General features: G+C 32.6%; 1 protein-coding gene across 3 annotated transcripts in view; it reads right to left on the bottom strand.

Annotated features, from left to right (window-relative positions):
• The window catches only part of LOC145248159 (NEDD8-conjugating enzyme UBE2F-like), an 85266-nt gene extending 67347 nt beyond the window's left edge, over nucleotides 1–17919 (bottom strand). The window contains exons 1-2 of one of the 3 annotated variants that reach the window (XM_080109986.1): nucleotides 17297–17752; nucleotides 1559–1589 (exon numbers count right to left, since the gene is read on the bottom strand). The gene's annotated coding sequence lies outside the window, so the exon portion shown is untranslated. Of the gene's footprint in view, nucleotides 1–1558; nucleotides 1590–17296; nucleotides 17753–17820 lie in introns of those variants that run through there. The other 2 variants (XM_080109987.1, XM_080109985.1) reach the window with 2 other exon arrangements.
• Nucleotides 17920–21501: the final 3582 nt, after the last annotated feature.

Here is a 21501-nt window from a genome sequence, read left to right as displayed (position 1 = left end):
ATTTTATTTACTTTTATTATAAGTCCGATATATTGCACTATAAATAGCTTCATCAGGGTAGTAAGTCCGGTATGTAATTTTTTTTTCTTCACCTAACAAGCAGCTTAATCCCACTCCTTCACAGTAGAGATCCCTAGATGTAAGAGAGCCTTCTACTCCAGTAGTTTCTTCCCTAGAACAGCTAGACTTTGGAATTCCCTTCCGGGTTCCTGCTTCCCCAACTGTACTGACATGCAGAAGTTCAAGTGCAATGTGAACCGACATCTTGCTGCCCAACTCCCTACACAGTACCCCTGATGCCTATGTCTCTGATAGTAGCTCCCTACAACAAAGTGGCAATGTGCCTTGTTTGGGGTGAAAATGTAATAAAAAAAAAAAAAAAAAAAAGGGAAAAAAAAGAAAAGAAACTAGTAGAGAAATGTGTTATTCTATTGGTTCCGCATGTGTTTGGCTCTAGTTTTGAGCGGGAGATTCTAAGTAAAAAATGGTCACCTCCCACTCAAAACTAGAGCCAAACACACGCAGAACCAACAGAATAACACAGATTTCTCTTCTACTCCAAGGCATTACCTCATCCTTAACATCAAAATGGAAAAAAAAATTACGTACGGGACTTCCTACTCTGATAAAGCTATTTATAGCGAAATATATCGGACTTACAAGAAGAAAAGTAAATAAAATGATCTTATTTCCAACACTAGAAAGTTTTCAAATTTATTTAGATTTTTTTTAAATTAATAAAAAAAAAATTTTAAAATAAAAACCCTCATAACTAGCATGTATTTTCTATTTAAAAAATATATAAACAAAACCTTAGAGAAACAAACGTTAATTAAATTTAGTAATGCTAGGTTTTCCTTATTTTTATTATATCTGTTTTAAGAATTTGGTTAGAGAAATGTTAGATTTTTGTTAATGTTTTAGAAAATATTAGGACTTGTTCAGAATTCAACATATTTAAAAAAAAAACAAAAAAAACAATCTTTGATGTATGTACCTATCATGGAACAAAATTGTCATATTCCAAAAATCATGCAAACTGATCAGGTAGTTTTATTTTTAACTAAGAAAATCAAATTTTATCCATAAATAAAAAGGGACTCTCTCGCGCCGCCAGCTTGGGGGGGGGGGAGCAGATAACTCCGCAATTCAAATTTGCGAGATCAGCCTCATAATGCTAATGATTTCACATTAATCGCTTAAAATCGTTTTAAAATGATTTTCTTTATAAAAAACTTTATCAATTTATGTGATTTTTGGAATATGACCGTTTTGTTCTGTGATGTGTACAAATATCAAAGATGTTTCTATTTTTTGTCTATTTATTTAGGTTGAACTGTGGGCTTGCATCAATATTAGCAAAGAAAAATTAAAAAAAAAAAAAAAAAAAAAAAAAAAATTACATATCCAGGTTTAAGAAAATTTTTTTAAAGACTACACGATAAAAAAACTAAATTGTTTTAATCCTAGAAATTAGAAACATCGAGTTTAGTCTCTCAAAATCTTAAAACATTGTTAGTTTAGTTATTACAAAAAGAAACCAAAACAGAAAACTTACCATTTTTCTTTCCAGACAAGCAAATCGGAAACTGTTCACGAAAACTGACGTTAATGGTTTTCATTTTTAGTATGGAAGACCAAATATGAAAATAGCGAAACAAATAGTTTTATTTCTTTGATTAAAGCACTTAACATCAAATATTTGACAGAATTTTTTTTAAGTGAAAACTAAAGAAATGTGTAATCTGTCAATATTTATTTCACTATAATTCATTTACTTTTTAAAAGAACACATTTCAAAATAAGATACTGATCAAAAACCTGACCCAAGGTCCAGTCGGTATCTTCCAACAGTTTACGGAAAAAGCTGATGTGATTAGTTAATCAGCTGTCAGCAGACGATAAACTTGTTTTCATTAATAGGAAAAATATACTTTTCTTAATAAAAGATTTGTTTTTGATCATAGTTGTTTCCTTGTTTTCGTTTACAAAATATTTCTTTGAAACATTTGTTGAAACAAAAAAAAAAAAAAATTTTCTTTCAAGAACTAAATTTTTATTCAAATGTTTCAAAGAAATATATTTTAAACGAAAATAAGAAAACCACTATGATCGAACTCCCTGCACTGATAATTCCCGAAAGGATGAAACACTAGTGTCTGTAGGTATTAAATTATAATAACTAGTGGAACCTGTGGAAATTCCACAGGGAACTAATTCATACGTAATATATTAATGTTGGCATTCTGTAGATGTTCAGCAGAAATGGAAACGCTCTGATATTATTGTAGCTCTTTTGTTAAAACTGCAAAAGTATTTATCTAAGCTAGCAAGGATACCCGGTATAGCCTGGTCGTAAAGTACGCTTAAATATGATATTTTAATTCTTGCAAGTTTTGTATATATTATTATAGAGTTAATGTTCTGTCGATTTGTATATATTATAAAGTTACGTTTTCAAAAATAAAAAAAAATTTATCCATATGACTTGGGTGCATCAGCTTGAATCAAAACCGAAACCAAAACTTATGAAGAATTCTTGGTAAAATTATTTTTTACAGGAAATGGAAGTCCATAACAATTAAACGACAGTCACTCGGATGTTAGCGTGACACACAAAATAAATAGCACACACGCTATCCTATTAATCTATATATTTATAAAAGTGAATGTGTCTGTGTGTCTGTACATTTTCCTTCGCAATAACTCTGTAAATTTTCAGTCTACAGACTCAAAATTTTATATACAGGATACTGAGATTTGGGAAAATCTATGTGATCGGTTTTCGGCCAGCCTTTGAAAACTCTACCAAACTCAGACAATTTGGAGTCTAAACACTTGAAATTTTAGATATAGGTTCCTTGGACATGGATCTAACTTAAGACCATGTCAAAGTTGACAGTCAAAATATATTGTGACATCATAATAGACCTGTCTTTCTGTTATCTTATTCCATTCCTTTCATAATTTATCATTATTCACTGTTCCTCTCACCATCTAAAACATGAACGATATCGCATTTTCTCTCACATGAACAACATTTAAAGTTTAACTTAGGTTTCATTCAAACCGTATAAAGGATTGCACACTAAAAAATTACTTTAGCATTTTCAGTCCCATTTTTACTTGATATATAATCAAATTATTCCAGCAAATTTTAATTACAAAATTAAGACTTTTTTTTAAAAGAATTATTACTTAGTGCCTGGTGCTAGAGAGGCAGTCTTGATGGCGGCCTCTAGTTAAGAGTTCAGGATAAGGGTAACTGTGCAAGAAAATTCAATATCGCCAAAAACATATAGGTAAAGATGGAGTGTGCACACTGTGAAAAGCAAGCAAGATAAGAGTTTTAGTGTTATACTAGATGCCCTGTGACCCGTTGGATTGGTATTTGTTTATATATACATATATATATATATATATTAGTTAAAAACGGGTAAAAGTTAGAGCTCGTTGATATAGAATGAATAATTTGTGCTAAATGGATAGCTGAATAGGATTTAATTTGTGCTCATTTTTGTATTAATTAATATTAATCCCTAACTGTGTATCGAAGGGATACCATAATACTTAGATCGCTGCACCTTACGATAAACAGCAATACAAAATTTCAGCCAGATCACTCTGGTAGTTTCTGCAAAAGGGTGGAACGAAAAGCCAGATAAAGAGAAACGTAATATTAGAGGAATTGTCAAATACCTCAGTAAAAACAACCTACCCAATGATGAGCAATATGGTTTCCATCCTGCAAATCTACAGCTGATGTACTGACTGTAATTTCACATAGGATCTGTGAATCTATTGACGAAGGTTTCCTCTCTAGAGCAATAACTCAACATATCAAAGGCATTTGATAGGGTTTGGCATAGGTTTACTTCACAAGATTTCCATCTATAGAATATCTGGAAGTGTCTTCTCAACCATCGCATCTTTTCTCTCTGATAGGTTTATACAAGTAGTTATAAATAGGAAGAAGTCCGAAGCTCGAAGCATCAATGCTGGTGTGCTTCAGGGATGAATCCTGGGCACAACTCTTCCTTAGCTTTATCAATAATCTCCCAAATCACATTCTAGGTTCATTCGTCGACATATATGCAGGCGACACTATCATCTACAGCAACACTTCAAAGGCCAGCAAGCACCAAGATCCGAGTCTCTTCTTCGACCTTGAGCATGTGGTACAATGAGGCAAAAGGTGGCTGGTTAATTTTAATTGGTAATTATGTACCCAGAACCAAGCTTCTATCATTTCACCACAAATGGTGATTTTCCAGAATAGCTAACAAAGCAAAAAAAAGTGAAAAAATAAAAACACAAAAAATAAATATAAATGCTACCAAAGCAAGCTAAGTTACTCTTCTATCTATCGGGAGGAGTTTTTTTGTGTGTTAACTTATTTTAAAATGTTTTGTTTTTTAAAATACAAGATGTAAAGCATGTAAAAAAAAAAAATGGTGCTCTATCCTATCAGACCCCGATAATCACTCAAAAATTGAAAATTAAACAATAACTATCCACGAAATCGTGTGAAAATGTAATGTTCTGTTTCGTAACAAATTTTGGTTAAGACAAGAAATGACATTGTGAAACACCAACAGATATCCTAATCCTCTAAATGTAATGACCCTGTGCCCTCTTTTGTATTTATAATAAATATAAGCAAGATAGCAAGTAAGCAAGCAAGGAACGACAGAATGCTAATAGTATATAGGGTGCTTATTTAGAATTACACTTAAAAAAAAAAATTAAAAAAAAAATACAGAAAAATCTTGATACTGTATGTACTTGTCATAGAACGAAAAGATCATATCCAAAAATCACGTAAATTGATCAACTAGTTTTGTTTGGTTTGTTTTTTTTTTCAATTAAGAAAATCAAATTTTACAATTTTAAGCAAAAGGTTTTAATTATTTTAAGGTTCTACTAACAGAGAAGGGACAGCGATTGGTTGACATGTACAAGTGGTACCCCTTATATATATATATTGGGGGGGGGGTCATCTTTTATTGCAATTTTTTCAGCGGGATATTATCAAATAGACACTAATCTACCAGATTACCGAATTAAATAAATAAAAATAAACTGAAAAGGTTAATATTTAAATATTTGTAGGAGGTGATCAGTTTTTAATGCAAAAGTCTAGTAAATCGGTGTTATATTGTGAAATACAAGATCTCCATTACACCTATAACGACATGTAAGCAAAAGACAATTTGCATAAGCAGGAGCGAAGACACCCAAATACCAGGAGCAACCACTGATATGACAATGGCGATCCATAAGCGACAATATCGCCGAACTGTGCTTTACTACGATATTCAATTGACTGTTTACGATACATTAAATTGTCAGAAATTATGCTTTTTGTACCTATCCTTCCACTAACGTACGCAGCTCATTATAGCAGAGAATCATCAGGCAAAACACAATTGCCCAAGAAAATAGATACGCTGAGAGAGAAGGTCAGAAAATTTCGAATGATGAGATACGAAAATGTGATAAAATATTTATAGAAGGACTTCAATTGACAAACTTAATCTAAATTCACTCACACACACACCAGGTTTAAATAGAAATAAAACAAACACAGAATCAGGAAAACCAACTGTTCCTACGGCAAGGCTAATCGTATCCATAAAACACATTTGACATCTGAAAATATGCATACAAGTACGTCCGCGTGCATGCGATATATAAACACTTGTAAAGTCAGTTCAGCAGCAGCGGTAGCAGAGGTAGACGCAACAACTCGCATGGATTACTTTCTCTAACAGCAGCAGCAACAACTAACTCGACCGTCTTCGCCCTTTCTTTCTCATAGTAGCAGAAGCCGTTCACTCACCATCGGCAACAACAAACCTTTAGAGACATTTCAAATTATTCACACTTTAAATAACTTTAATACCAAGGACCTTAACATTGTCTTCACCTCTGAACATCCTGTAAACAAGAGACATTTCTAATTATTTTCACTCTAACAAACCTTAATAACAAGGACTTTATGATTTTATTGAAACTTATCAACAAAAGACATTTTCATCCATTTCGTTCTTCAATAAATATTTAATTTAATACTCTGTCCATCTTTCTTGCTACAATATGCTAAATTTGTAATTGTGACCATTATCAGGTATTGAGATACAATACCTTATAACACCAATATAATAATTGGTGCAAGAAGTCACAATATGACATTGGTCACCGATTTTAGAACTACTTGACCTTTTTAAGCCAAATTTCACAAATTTAGCCTTTTAAACAGTTTGCCCTTTTTCGACCCCCCCCCTTCATGTTAAGAATGGATTTCCAAATAATGTTATTGGTGCTTATGCACTTATTGTACCACGCTCTTTTTAAATAGTACTTTCAAGTTAAAGACATCGTAAAACTTGAATTTATTAAATTGGTAGGTGAAATGACATTATTTCAGCACGGTACAATAACTGCATGAATACCAGGTTGTTATTTCAGCACAGTCCGTAAACTGCAGAAGTACCATTAATTTAATGTTTGAATGACAATGTAATATTTAAATCATAATCTTCCTCTCTCTCTAGGATTCTGCACAGATTTCTCTCTCGGTAGTAATCAAACCTCAAGATATTGCCTAATCATCCACACCCTCAAATGGCTTTGGGCTTTGATAAGCTACCACTACTTAGTATATAAAAAAAAAATGACATCTGAAATCCTATTTTTAAAAAATAAGGAAAAAAAGAAACAAACATAATAAGACTCCCTCCCGGGCAATGCCGAATCTATATCCCCAGAATTTATAATGAAAATCATGTGTTTGATATTGGAAAATGATTTTGGAGCCTTTTATTTACGTTTTTATGGAGAGTGCATTTATATATTTACAACATTTTTTAATAAAACTATATAAACCAAAATTTGGATAGTTATTTTTGTAGGCACGTGCAATAAGGGCAAAAAATAATAGGGGAATATAGTTTGGAAAGTAAGTTTATAATTTTTTTTGTAGGTTTCCAAAGCCTAAAATAAATAATTTATATATATATATATATATAATTGTACACATGAAAAAAATAGTTATAAATGAAAAATGTTTCCACGGCGACATTCGGAAACTGACAAGTTTAGATAAATTTTGAAGTTAAATAAATTCATTGTAAAAATTCTTACAATTAAAAGTTGATTTTTAGGGGCATTCTGGTCCGTTTTGAACAAATATCACACTTAAAATTGTCGGATGGGTAACAGTGTTAAAAAGGAAATGGCTATCTCTCCCTCCACAGCGACCACTAAAATTTTGGAAAATCGAAAACGAAATTGGGTTGACTTGTTTTTTTTACTTGTAAACTATTTGCCAGTGACAATTTTAAATGTGATATTGGTTTAAAACTAGTGATGGGACGATTAATCGGAATCGTTAAGCGTAAGAATCGTGTATTTTGTGAGGAAATCGGAATCGCATCGTTAAAAAAAATACCTTAGATTTATGATTCTTTCATTACAATTCTCTTATATATTAAAGTTGAACTGTTCGTTTGAAGTGAGATTAATGCTGTCAAAAATTTATGATAAAAACGTCATAGAACTTTTCATAACATATTTAATATGATGTACAAGAATTTTATTAACTACTTTAAAGGTAATCTTTATCTTAATGAGTTTTCTTATTCTGTCACATACATAGGCGCTGTCTGTTTCGAAACTTCGAGGCCCATGATTAGTTATGTTTTCAGTGCTGCGAAACTTTAGGGGCTGCGAAGTAACATTTTTTTCATATGTATAAAACAGCCTAACTACATAAAGTCCATGAAAAAGTTGATGAATACTTAACCCTTAGAGAAAAAAGGTTTTAAAGTGCTCTCATTGCGAGTAAATCATGTTAAAAATCAGTGTTTTTTCCAACTGGTGACTAAAAAAAAGAAAAAAAAAAAAAAAGAGGGCAAGATTTTTTTTTTTTTTTTTTTTTTAAACCGACACTCTTCCATTAATAAATGAATGAAAAATCTCCTTCGTAAATGAAAAGTGTCCTGTCAACCTTTATATTTTTAAAAATAAAACAAGCAAAGTCAAATTTAAACAATAAAAGGTTTAATGGAATAATGCGGTAAGTGAAATTTTTTCTTCTTCTAGAAGTTTACATTTCATTAAAATATTCTATGAATGAAGCAATTAAACATTTCTTTTGGAACTTTTTTGCACAACAAAAAAAAAAAAAAAGAAAAGAAAAATTTATTAAAAAAAGAACAGTTTTTTAAAAAAATCCTTTGAACCCTAACTTTGTAAACTAACTAGTCACTCAGAGCAGTTCAACTAAAGGACTGTAGGGGCTTGGTCGACATTCACCAATGTCTGGTATTACAGTCGTGATGTGAGCATAGGGGTTGGGGAAATATTTACCTAACAAAAAATAAAAAGGTTGTCAGAAACAGCATTAAGGCGGAAGCTATTTTGAAAGTTTAATAAATGACTTATTTAACAATAGAAATAAACAATTACCAAAAATGTACTATGTAAAAAGACATTAAATAATGAACATTAAAGGACAGTAAGTATATAATTATATAATAAAAATAAATATAGAAATAAACCAATAGTAAATATTACCTCATACAACAACAGAACACCAACCACTCTAATTTGTTTTTTTAGGGGTATTCGAGGTCGTTGACAAAGAATCTGATAATCAAACCCGCCACAAATTTACCGTTTACATGATATGAACCCTTAGACCTTGGGACTATTTTGTGTCATTTCACCGCCTTCGGTAGTGTTTTTCTTATATGATTCGTTCGCGTGCGAATCGGCTTAGTGGGGTGTCTTATATCGCATATGAAATTTTAAGCGGTCATTTCAAATAAAGTTTAAAAAAAAAAAAAAAGTGATTTATTTTTTTTCTTACATAGTTTTAGTGCTTTTTAATTGATCTAAAAAAAAAAAAAAAAAAAAGAAAAAAGTTTTCACGAGCGGTTTATAAAAACAACCCAACATTTTTATGTTTTGTTCTATTTTGGAGGGTGGGGATATTCAATTATAGGACTTGTGTAGTTTAAAAGGTGCTTCTGCAGTTTAATTAACTGTTTTTTCCATAAGTAATGCCCCCCCCCAAAGGTAAACACGGAAAAAGAGTTAATTAAACTGCAAAGCACCTGTTAATGGAATACCCCCCTTCCCCCAAAAAAGAACGAAAAACTTAAAAATGTGTTTGGTGGTTATATTTTTGCAAACCACTCGTAAAAACTTTTTTTGATCAATTAAAAAAGCATAAAAACTACGTAAGGTGGGAAAAAAAAAAAATTACCCACATTTTTTTAAAACTTTCTTAGAAAGATTCCTACGCGATGTGATAAGACACTTCACTACATCCGTTTGCACACGAATGTGTCATTAGGTGTATCAGAATTTTTGACACCACTAACACGAAACTGTGAATAAAATATAAAAAATTTGTAATTTCTCTTTAAATTGGGTTGTTATTTTCTTTATGGAATATATTTACAAAATAAACTATTAAAGTTGTTTAAAAAATAGAAATATTATTGTTTATTTTTTTAAAAACAGTGTTTACAAAGTGCCGACGCACCTTCATGCAGCCATTTTTTTTACATAATGAAATCAATTGAATTTTATGAGTTAAATATTTTTCAATTTTTAAACTTTAAAAATTTACCAAAATTTTTCTATTGATTCAATTTTTACGATATTTTCAGTGTCAATGTGAAATTTTATGCTCTTTCCAATAAACCAAATATATTTTAGACAAAAGTTTTTTTTTATATTCAACGCCCCCATTTTGAAATGTCTATTAAAATTTAAATAATTTACTCACCAAATTTTTATATTATCCCAAATTGAAGATAAAAGATCAATAATTAAATATTCTAATTTAAAACAAAAGTGTTTTTTGGAAATTTACCTGTAAAGTCCAAAGTGTAAAACACTTCTTTTTTTTTAAAAACCCACAATTTTTTTTTTCTAAGTGAAAGCTCATGTGATGCTTAACAGTCAAGTAAATATCGGATGCTGACGACAATTTTTTCTATTTCATTCACCGTTTTCTTTTTTTAGATATTAAAAAAAAAAATTCACTGAATAAAGTAGAAAAAAATATATTAATCAAAAACTCATGTATTTCATTAAGAGAATAAAAAAAAAATTTGGTAGAGTGGGTTAGTTTTTAAACGGCAAAAACTAAGTGAATGTGTTCAGTTTTTAACTACAGTGGCCCCAAAATACTAATTTTGGTTTACAGCACGCAATAGAAAGAGACATTACTTGTGACGCTTAGAGCCACCGAAAATTCAACGCGAAGAAAAGCAGAAATTTGTCTCCCTTTATTTCAACAGTAAAAAACATCTGTGAAAAACATCTGATACTTCGGGGCCCGTAGCGCAGTTGGTAAAGGCGTTGAATCTCTACAGTTCCAGATGAACATTGTCTGAAGATAGCGGTTTCAATCCAACCCAAAGCGTGCCAGAGGTTAATTGGCCAAAATGTGGTGAGACGACAACAACTACGGATGGCAGTGATGGCTGAGAATGCAGTTAGGAGATTCGAAGTTCCTATCCGTCGTGGTTTTTTTTTTTTTTTTTTTACATAGGCATCAACACATTATCAAGGCCAAGAGGCCACTCAAGGATAAGGGTTAAAGAGTGTACAGTAGAAATTGGACAATATAGTAATCATTAGTAATGAAAATTTGGTAAATTCGAAGGCCAGAGGAATAGTTGCCCGAAATGTTGTGAATAAACAAAACCAATAAAAAGATCAAAAACAACTAATAAAGATGAGAATAATAGTCCGAAATAAAAATAAATTAATATATAATGCTCATCTAAAAAATGAATTCCAATTAAGGAATAATATATATATATATATATATATATATATATATATATATATATATATATCTAATGCTTAAAGTATTTTATTCAAAAAGGACATGGAATATAAAATATAAATATGGATAAATTCTTAATAAAGAATGGAAGTAGTCATTGAATAGTATTTTTTATAGGCAAGTGATTTTTTGGAATTTATATATATCTTTTTATAATTGAAGTAAGTAAAATTTCATTGATTTTCTTTAAATCTTTTTTAAAGAAAACTGATTAAAAAAAAAAACGGTGCTAATACACTTACTGATCCACGCTATTTTTTAAATAATATTTCCAAGTTTAATTAAAGTTTTTTTTGTTTGTTTTTTTATTCAATTGTAAGGTTAAAGTACAGAATAGGTATAAAACACTCTCCCCTCCCCATGTTAAGAATGGCTTTTTAAAAAACATTATTTTAGCACGGGTCAACGGTGCTAATACACTTACTGATCCACGCTATTTTTTAAATAATATTTCCAAGTTTAATTAAAGTTTTTTTTGTTTGTTTTTTTATTCAATTGTAAGGTTAAAGTACAGAATAGGTATAAAACACTCTCCCCTCCCCATGTTAAGAATGGCTTTTTAAAAAACATTATTTTAGCACGGGTCAATAAGTGCATGAGTACCAAAAAAAAAGAACAAATACTGCATAATTTGCTATTAAACCTGTTATTTTTTAAATTTGGTCTTTGCTCCTTTAATTGAAAAAAAATTAGGGTTTGAATTACATTTTTCATATAGTTATAAGCTTCGAAAGATAGGTCGAATTATTCAATTTTTTTCACACATTTTTAATGGCCGCTTCTGATACACCTACTGCCTCTCTAACTACCTGACATCATTTTTGGACAGTTGTTTTACTTTCTGACATTTTGGGCTTCCGTAGAGTCCATGTTTAGACGACTTTTTGTTTTGTTTGCTCGAAGCCACAATCTCTTGCTTTTGGAAGCTAATTAAATTATTTTTTGTACAAACAAGGTGGGCTGTTTTTTTTTTTTTTAAGAACTTTGCTAATTATCTTTGAAATAGACCCAGAAAACTAATTCATCTTTCAAGGAATTTTTACAATTTATTTAACTTCAAAATTTATCTTAACTTGTCAGTTTCCGAATGTCGCCGTGAAAACATTTTTCATTATAACTTTTTTCACATGTACAAATATTTTTTTCCTTTAGGGTTTAATTTTTCAAAGACAATAAAAAAGCAGTTGGAAACCTACAAAAAAAAAAACGACTTTCAAATTTATATGGGACCATAATATTTTCCGATATTTGTCCTATAGCGAGACTTTACTAAAAACACAATAGCAGTCTACTCGATGGATTTTCGTAATTTTTGGATATATTACTAATTACGACATAACAATTAAGTACGTAATTGTTTTTGCATAAAACGGCATATTAAAAAAAACAAAACAAATCGTCTATCTTATCACCAAAGCTTTTTATGGTTTTGGTACTCATGCAGAGTGATCCGTGCTGAAATAATAACATTTAAAAAGCCATTCTTAACATGGGGAGGGTGTTTTGTATCTATTCTGTACTTTAACCTTACAATTGAAAAAAAAAAAAACCATAAAACTTTAATTAAACGTGGAAATACGATTTTTAAAAAAATAGCGCGGCAGTCGGCACTCTCTGCATTAGCACCATGGTTTTATGTAGGTTAAATAACTTACGCATCTAAAGTATATATTTATCCTATTTTGAATGGTTGAATATCGCCCCCCCCCTTTTAACTATTAAACATGGCAAAGATGCGTTATAATTAACGAATAAAGGACTAAAAACAAATATTCACTTAAAAAAAAAAAAAAAAAGAAAAAAAAAAAGTGTTACCAAAGGCAAGAAAACCTATTTTTCTTTCCAATTCAAAGGATAAAATGAAAAAAACTAGTAAGCCAACTTTGATGATTTTACCTGAAGCAAACAGCAATCATTGTACCTATTTACTATGCCTCCCCACGGGACAGAGTTAGACACCAGGGTCGTTTTTATCATTGTAGATTATGATTAACAATTTGAGGGAAATAAATACAGACCGTGCTGTTTTATTTATTTTATTTTTTTTAGATAGGATTTTTATGTTAAGTTCAATTTTTATGGTGCTTGTAACAAGGGGACAGTTCGGGACAAGATCAAAGTGTTTTTTTTTTTTTTTTTTTTTTTTTTACATGGGTGTCACCACTTATCAAGGCCCTGAGGCCACTCGAGGATAAGGGTTAATAGGTATACATTAGTCATTGTGATTTTAGCATAGTAAACAGTGGGAATTTTTTAACTTGGATTACTTAGGGGGACGATTCAATTAGAACTTGTTCACATTGGACTTTTTTTTTTTTTTTCCATAGGTATCAACACATTATCAAGGCCAAGAGGCCACTCAAGGATAAGGGTTAAAGAGTGTACAGTAGAAATTGGACAATATATAATAATCATTAGTAATGAAAATTTGTTAAATTTGATAACTTATATGGAACGGCTCATCAAGAACTTATTTACGTTAGACTTGAAGACAACCATATTGTAGTCAGCCGGAAAACAATTCCACAGGCGTGCAGTTCTAATAAAAAAGCTTTGTTCATGGAATCTACGTTTAGGTTTAGGCACAGATAAAGAGTGGGGGGAATTATTGATAGTGTTTACAGCTAGACGAGCGTTTCTTGTGAAAGTTTTGCGAGGGGGGACCATAGATTGAAGCTCAGTCGAACACTTTCCATGAAAATAACGATACATCAGAGACAAACTCGCAACATCTCTTCTGTGAGATAGAGGTTGCAAGGAAGAGAAAAGGACATCTTCTATGAGGCTACGAAGTCTATTTTGAACTCTATCAAGGTAGGACAAGTCCTTTCTAGCAGCTCCTGCCCAGATGTAGCAACAGTATTCCATCCTTGGACGTACCTGGCTCTTATATAGATAGAGAATTGCATCAGCAGTGAGATATCTACTGGATCGATAGAAAGATCCCACCATTTTTCCAGCGGCCTTGGCAACAGATTTGATGTACGTGTTCCATTTAAGATCAGGAGTAATGGTCAAGCCCAGAAGCTTGTCAAAATTTGAGGCCTCCTGAAGACGAGAGCCATTCATTTCAATTGATGCCAGATGGGGATCAGAATGTTGATGTAAAGAGTGAAGCTTGGTTTTATATGCATTAAAAGTAACCAGCCACTCCTTTCTCCATTGTACTACATGCTCAAGATCAGAGGAGAGAGAATTGGAGAGAACTTGGTCGTTTACTGTCTTAGATGTGCTACCATAAATAGTAGTGTCATCAGCATAAATGTCTACAAATGATGTAAGGATGTGATTTGGAAGATCATTAATGTAGATCAGGAAAAAAGTTGGGCCCAGGATGGACCCCTGAGGGACACCGGCATTAATACTATGGGCTTCTGATTTTTGCCCCTCAACTACTACTCTTATGAACCTATCAGAAAGAAATGATTTAATAATTAAGACATTTCCAGCTATACCATAGCTAGAGATCTTGTGAAGTAAACCTTTATGCCATACCCTATCAAAGGCCTTAGATATGTCAAGAGCAATTGCCCTAGAAAGGTTGCCTCCATCGAGAGATTTGCTAATCCTATGAGATATAACTGTAAGCACATCTGCTGTAGATCTAGCAGAACGGAAACCATATTGAGTGTCACTAAGAAGGTTATTTTTGTTGAGATGATGTATCTGTTCTTCAGATGCTGCACTTCAATTTCTTGTTCTGTCAGTGGAGGAGAAATCCTTCAAGACCGAGACAATTTTTATTCCTTTTCTCCACGTTAAAAAACGACCCTGGTGTCCAACTCTGTCTCGCGGGGAGGCATTGTAAATAGGAACAAGGGGACAGACCGATTTTTTAAAAATACAATTGCAGAAACAGGGGACATAACTAATTGGTTATTTTAGAAATAAGTTTTCAATTTCTGCTTATTGTTTTTTTTTTTTTTTAAATTACATTTTTGGTCAATATCAAGATTCGGTACTCCATGCACTTATTGATCAGTGCTGAAATAATAACATTATTATTTGAATAGCCATTCTTAACATGGGGAGGGTGTTTTACTTTAACCTTACAATTGAATAAAAAAAAAAAAAACGGTAAATGTTTACTTTCACTACAACAGAACACCGACCAATAAAATGTTTTTTTACAGGTTTTACTTTAATTAAACTTGGAAATAGGATTAAAAAAAAAAAAAAAAAAAAATAGCGCAGATCGGTAAGTGTACTGCAATACTGCATTAGCACCCAAGATTCTTTTCAACTAAAAAAGAAAAAGAAAAAAAAACACCTTCACAATGGCGACTTTTTAAGGCTTTCTGGGGTGCTGAAAACGAAAGTACTTCTACAGTTTATCGTCGAAAATGGAGACGCCATTTTTTTTCGGGCACCTGTCGTTAAAATCAAGCGGAGATTCAGTATTTTAAACTATGACCAAAGTAGGAAATAAATAGGAAAAAAAAAATACAAAATGGTTTTATTAAAATTATATTAGTACTCCATGCACATGCACTTATTGTTCCGTGCTGAAATAATAACGTTATTATTTAAAAAGCCATTCTTAACATGGGGAGGGGAGGCTGTTTTGTATCTATTCTGTACTTTAACTTTACAATTAAATTAAAATAACAACTTTAATTAAACTTAGAAATACGATTTAAAAAATAGCGCGGATCAGTAAGTACATTCAGCAGCAGACTTTTCCATAAATGTCTTTAAAATTAAATTTTAATACATTTTTATAGAATAAATGTTTTGGTTTTCAAATGGCGCTCGCCCACTTTAAACAATTATGAATGCCATTTTCATGTAATAAAAATATATATACGTTTCATGAAAAACTTTACCGTTTTCATTAATTAAATCGAAACATTTCCAATTAAACAATTACGGATATATGTTCTTTCACTTTCTTTACTTTTTTCATAGTTCTTTTAATATCTAGTTTAATGTTTTTGCTATTTATTTTGGCCATAGTTTAAAATACTGGTTTCTCCCTCTGATTCTAATGGCAGGTGTCCGAAAAAAAAAAAAAAATGGCCTGTCCATTTTCGGCGATAAACCGTAGAAGTGCCAAAACGAAAGTGGTGCAGGTGCACTGTCTGTGCACTGCCAGTGCACAGACTATTTCTCTGCACTAGTGCACTGCACTGGTGCAGAGAAATAGTTTTCATGGTATGGAGAAATTACTTTTTCAAAAAGTGGGGATCACTTTTCTGTACAAATTTAACGTAAAATTAACACCTATTTTCTGGCGACCTAGTGATAATTTTTTTTTCTGCCTGAAAGCTGTTTGGATTTTTACTTTAACAATCACCTTTAAAACGACGACCTTTGAAGGTTTTCGGGTATGCTAAAAATGAATATCGCATTTAAATTTGTCGCAAACAAGTAGCTTTCCGCATATTCTTTATCAGTGGTTGGTGGCCATTTTTGACGTACATGCATCAAAAATATGTGCACTTGCACGTACAGAAATGGCCACCACCACCACTGAGAACACAAGGAATTACATTGCTTAATATCCGGAAAATTTAAATGCGATATTCGTTTTCAGCATACCCGAAAAAGTCGTAGTTTTAAAAGGTGATTATTGCTAAGGTGGAAAGTAAGTCAATTTACGAAAACAGCATTCAGGCAGCTAAAAAAAAAAAATTATCACTAGGTAGCCAGAAAGTGGGTGCTCATTGTACGCTAAATTTATATAGAAAAGTGATATTAAATTTTTCAAAAAGTAATTTCTTCATATCATGAAAACTATTTGTCTGCACCACTCCAGTGCAAGTGCACCTGCACCAGTTGTAAATGTTATATTCGGTTTCATTATCTCAAAAAACTAGAATTGTAAAAGCTTTTGGGAGTTGGAAAGAATTTTGACATTGACCCTTTTCTTTATAAAAAAAAAAAAGTTTTTTGATATATTTACGAAAACAGAACTGGACATTATTCAAATTTTAATTTAATCAAAGTAGTTTTCTCTGATTGTTGTCTTACTAAAATTGGTACTTATGCACTTATTGTACCGCACTAACATAAGGTTATTATTTAAAAAGACCCTCTTTTAATATTGGGAGGGGGTATTTTGTGAAGATTTTTTTTTTTTTAAATTGGTGAAAGACAAACTCGCTTATTTCACGATTTGTTGGATTTGTGGCCTTTCTTTATACAAAGCATCATTTTTACGGTATCTTCTGTTTATTAAATTGTTAGGTGAAAGTACAGAATAGTTATAAAATGCCCCCCCCCCCTACACATGTTAAGGATGTGTTTCTTAATAATAGTGTTATTATTTCAGCACGGTCCATATTCTGCATCAGTACCAAAGCAATTTTTATTGACTTCGGTAAGTTATTTGCTTAATATTTGTTTTGTTTTCTTTCACCCCTTTTTTTCGTTGTTAATGGCATTTTTGCCTTGATTTTGAAAACCGCAATTATTACTTACCGTCTGCTTTTTTGTTACTATATTAAAAAAAAAAAAAAAGGAGGGGGGGGGAAGACGAAAGAATTAAGCCACAGTTTGTTGAATAAAGTTGCTTTTGTCTTTAATCCTTGGCTTTTTTTTTCTGGCATTTACTTAAAACAAAAAATTAGTATCAAGTTACCAAAGAATGACAATTTATTACCCAGTTGGGTAAGCGTAATTCTCTATCCTAAAATAAGAATTCCAGCGAGATTTCTTCAAATATTTTTCTTTTCTTTTCATCCCTTTCATGCGAAAGTTCGATATTAAAAGCGAGTATATTTTCTTTTAAAGTTGTCAGTGTGTTTGCTTTCTTTTTTTTTTTTTTGTTTAATGTTTCTTTTCTTTTGTTCATCCCTCAAAAATATGGGGAGGCCATTTCGAATAATCCTATGGTGTTAACCACGCCGCTTACAACATCGACAAACGTAATTTAAAAAAAAAAAAAAAAAATGCGCCGCTTACAACACTTAAAACGTAACACAAAAAAAAAACGCTGCACTTACCCGTCACTCAGATTAAACAAAATGAATCTAAAAAAAGTGCCGCTTAAAACATTGCCAAACGCATTTTATACTATTCATTTATTTATTTGTTATTTTTTATTACAGATTTGTAGGAGTACAATTTCGGAATATACCCAAGTTCCGCGTGTTGGCGGACGTTGTCGAGAATGCTCACTGCCCGCCATCTAAATACCATAATTTTCACTTAAAAAAATTTTTTTTTTAACATTTTTTTTCTGTTAATATCATCGATTACAGACTTAAGTTTCAGATTATATAAAAAAAAAAAAATTGAAAGAAAAAAAAATTATAACTTTTCACGTGGGGGTTCAATTTTCAATCATAATAGTGTACTAAATTGAACACGAACTTTGTGACCACGAGGAATAGATAGATAGATAGATAGATGAGAGAGGAGGGGATAGATACATAGATGAGATGTGGAGATGGGAAATGGGGGGGGGGAGAAATCTTCCTTTGTTTTTGTTTTTTTTTTGTTTTTTTAACCCTCCGTTCTAACTCCTACCTTCCGGTCACATCAGAGAGAGTTGCCATTTTGTTTTTTCATCGTGGTCATAAAGTTTGTGTTCAATTTAGTATAACGTTATAATTGAAAACTGAACCCCCAAGGGAAAAGTTATGAAAACAATTATTTTTATTTTTTCAGTTTTATTTTTATAATCTGAAACTTAAGTCTGTAATCGAAGATATTAACAGAAAAGTGAAATTTAGAGGGGGGGGGGCACTCTCGACAACGTCCACCTGTGTGTTTTTTACTTCAGATTTCTACTGGCTGTTCTGCTTCATGATGAATATCTTGGAAAAAGTGTTTTCACTGCGACATTCGGAAGCTGACAAATTCAGCTAAATTTTGAAGTTAAATAAATTCATTGTAAAATTCCTTTTCTTCCAAAAATTCGAACCTTTTGCTCGGTATCATAACAAATTATTTTTTCGCTGTAAAATAAAAACTACTTGATGAAATTAAGTGAATTTTTTTTTTTTCGGAGAACTTCATTCCATAACGGATACGTACAATTTAAACCTTTTTTTTTTTTTTTTTTTGATATTTTCATTTTTTGATGTCTTGATTAAACTGTACAAGCACCTTATTTTTCAATTGATAAATTTGTTCTAAAATACAACATATGGGCCACACATATCTCATGTTCTAACATCTGAAATTAAAATCCCTTATCGAAAATAACAGGAAAAAAATTATTTTCTAAATGCAGAGTTAAAAAGGTCGGTTATTTTGACTCCAAGGCAAATGCTCATATTTGTTTTGCACGATAATCATTATTTTGAATCCTTATACTCCCCTAATCTTATCCTAATTCCCTCTTTGTATCTTAATATATCTTAATACTGTATCTTTTGACCATAGTTTGCATCATTTCTCCTAATCCAAATTAATAAAAAGTAATCAGTCTATTCCCCATGCTGCATAATTAATACAAAGTACGTAATTATGCAGCATAATTACGTACTTTGTATTAATTATGAAAGGGGGACTTATCTTCTATCTCTTTTTAACTTTCATTAAAAAGCAGGACTTTATTTAAATAAATACTTATCTATATTTTATATCTATAATTTATATTCATATCTCTATTAAGTAGGTATTTATTATCTATAATTTATATCTATATTTTATATTGATATCTATACTGAGTAGATACTTATTATCTATAGTTTATATATATATTCTCCAGTACAGAAAGAGAACTAAACTTCTCTTTCGCATGTGATATGACCGTCTTCCTGTACTCTTTCGCATGTGATATGACCGTCTTCCTGTACATTCTCGCCTAGAAATCCTGATGATGTCCCCTGAAATGGGGACGAAACGTTGATTTTATTTTTGTTTTTACTCTTTTAAGGTTTTTCCTTTTTATTCATATATATATATATATATATATATATATATATATATATATATATATATATATATTAAAAAATATATATTTATATTAAGTAGATACTTTTTATTTAAATTTTCCTGGAGGGGATACAGAAATACTTAGTTTAGAATCCAGGCAGGGGATTATCTCTCTCGTTGTGATGGACTTGTCATGTCATCCATCTAAAAGAAAAAAAACTCTGATGTAAAACTGTGTTCCTATTTACAATGCCTCCCCACGGGACAGAGTTAGACACCAGGGTCGTTTTTTAACATGGAGTAAAGGAACAAAAATAAAAATTGTCTCAGTCGTGAAGGATTTCTCCTCCACTGACAGAGAACAAGAAATTGAAGTGCAGCATCTGAAGAACAGGGCATTTATTTGCTCCCCCCACCGAGCAAATTAGGCACAAGGCCGAATTTTAATGTGAGGAGTGAAGGGGGAAATGGGGACCAACTCCCCGGGAAGTAGGGGAGCTGGATAGTGACAATTGGTATGAAGGGTTGCTCTTACATTGACCAAGGTCTTATATGTGAGGTTTCCCCCACATATGGTCTTTGCTTGCAGTATGTATTTATTTGTTTCCCCACTGAGCAAATTAGGCACAAGACCGTTTTTTAATGTGGAGAGAGAGAGGGAGGGGGGAGGGGACCAGCTCCCGATGGGTGGGAAATGGGAGCTGGATAGTGACAATTGGTATGAAGGGCTGCCCCTACATTGACCAAGGTCTGATATGTGGAGTTACCCCCACATATTGTCTTTGCTTGCAGTATCTGCCGGAACAGATACTACACTTTGATGTATTTATTTGCTTCCCCACTGAGCAAATTAGGCACAAGGCCGATTTTTAATGTGAGGAGTGAAGGAGAAATGGGGACCAACTCCCCGGGGAGTAGGGGAGCTGGATAGTGACAATTGGTATGAAGGGTTGCCCCTACATTGACCAAGGTCTTATATGTGGGGTTTCCCCCACATATGGTCTTTGCTAGCAGTATCTGCCGGAACAGATGGTATTTATTTGCTCCCCCACCGAGCAAATTAGGCACAAGGCCGATTTTTAAAGTGAGGAGTGAAGGGGAAATGGGGACCAACTCCCCGGGGAGTAGGGGAGCTGGATAGTGACAATTGGTATGAAGGGTTGCCCCTACATTGACCAAGGTCTTATATGTGGAGTTGCCCCCACATATGGTCTTTGCTTGCAGTATCTGCCGGAACAGATGGTATTTATTTTCTCCCCCACCGAGTAAATTAGGCACAAGGCCGATTTTTAATGTGAGGAGTGAAGGGAGGGGGAAGGGGAAAAGGGGACCAGCTCCCGAGAGGTGGGAAATGGGAGCTGGTTAAAGGTCAGGCATGTGGGGTTTCCCCCACATCTGGTCTTTGCTAGTCATAGCTGGTCATAGCTTGCAGTATCTGCCGGAACAGATGGTATTTATTTGCTCCCCCACCGAGTAAATTAGGCACAAGGCCGATTTTTAATGTGAGGAGTGAAGGGAGGGGAAAGGGAAAAAGGGGACCAGCTCCCGAGAGGTGGGAAATGGGAGCTGGTTAAAGGTCAGGCATGTGGGGTTGCCCCCACATCTGGTCTTTGCTAGTCATAGCTAGTCATAGCTTGCAGTATCTGCCGGAACAGATGGTATTTATTTTCTCCCCCACCGAGTAAATTAGGCACAAGGCCGATTTTTAATGTGAGGAGTGAAGGGAGGGGGAAGGGGAAAAGGGGACCAGCTCCCGAGAGGTGGGAAATGGGAGCTGGTTAAAGGTCAGGCATGTGGGG

This window comes from Euprymna scolopes, chromosome 26, assembly GCF_053919585.1.
Source record: "Euprymna scolopes isolate OS-2025 chromosome 26, ASM5391958v1, whole genome shotgun sequence".
Classification (NCBI taxonomy): domain Eukaryota; kingdom Metazoa; phylum Mollusca; class Cephalopoda; order Sepiida; family Sepiolidae; genus Euprymna; species Euprymna scolopes.
Note: the sequence above shows the minus strand (reverse complement) of the source record. Positions and strands in the feature narration are given on the sequence as shown.